The 911-nt window shown below is 54.7% G+C and overlaps 1 protein-coding gene across 1 annotated transcript in view; it reads right to left on the bottom strand.

Moving 5' to 3' along the window:
* AGPAT4 (1-acylglycerol-3-phosphate O-acyltransferase 4) overlaps positions 1 to 424 on the bottom strand; it is a 111,279-nt gene extending 110,855 nt beyond the window's left edge. Inside the window, exon 1 of the mRNA XM_007457573.1 lies at positions 198 to 424. The gene's annotated coding sequence lies outside the window, so the exon portion shown is untranslated. The remainder of the gene's footprint in view (positions 1 to 197) is intronic.
* Positions 425 to 911: the final 487 nt, after the last annotated feature.

Below are 911 nucleotides of genomic sequence, written 5' to 3'. Positions count from 1 at the left end.
GGGCTCGGCAGGGGGAAATGAACCCCAGCACGGCAGCTCGAAACCACAGCGCGGACGGCCACGCTCCCCCAGCTGAGCACAAAGAAACGGTCCTTGTGCGGCAGCAAAGCCCCCGCCGCCTTCCAGGGCTGCCCCTCCACGTTCCCACTGTCTCCTCACTTCCTTCTCCGCCTTCTCTCCTCCTCTTTCTTACCTACCCCTTCCAGAGGTTTTAATGAAATCCAGCCCAGGAGCGAATAATCAGGGTGATAGAGAGAGGGGTGCAAACACCCGCCACGCCCAGAGGTGAAGTCGCCTGGAAATAGCACGAACGGCACATACCTCCTTTCTGGCAGCCCTGGACACATGGACTTAGAAATCAGAAACTGAAAGGGAGCAGGCTGGGGTGCAGAAATTGCCACTAGTTTATAGGAGCTGTAAGTCAGCCAACACTGGAAAGAAAAAGCGAGACTCCACCCATGGGGTGGACTCTTCGGAAAAAAAAAAAAAAGTGGTCCTCAGCTGACGTCTCTCCCCACCCCATGTCACTTCCTTTTAAAGCTACAATTTAGCAGTTATGGGGAGGAAGATACGAGCTGGTGTAACATGAGTCCCTCCCCCTCCCCTTCCAATTAGTGTAAGGAAGTGCTTCAGCTGGCTTCACGTCTGAAATCTCTGGCCGGAGAACCTGCCAGAATCGGAAACAAAGCCCGCTAGGTGGCCTTTCTTTTTCGGCCGCGCCTCCCGAATCCTGTTGCATCCCTATGCCGACATGGCTCCTCCAACCTCAGCTCGGACAGATCCAGCCCCGTCTGTGCTGAGACCTGGAAATTGCCCTAAGCTAGCTCATATTTTGTTTGGTAAAATACCCGCACTCTGCAATCCCCCCTCACCTCTCACTGGTACGCGGTGCGGAAAGGAGATTGCATTCC

The sequence above is a fragment of the Lipotes vexillifer genome, unplaced genomic scaffold, assembly GCF_000442215.2.
Source record: "Lipotes vexillifer unplaced genomic scaffold, Lipotes_vexillifer_v1.1 scaffold1055, whole genome shotgun sequence".
NCBI classification, from domain to species: domain Eukaryota; kingdom Metazoa; phylum Chordata; class Mammalia; order Artiodactyla; family Lipotidae; genus Lipotes; species Lipotes vexillifer.
This window is presented reverse-complemented; position numbering and strand designations above follow the sequence as displayed.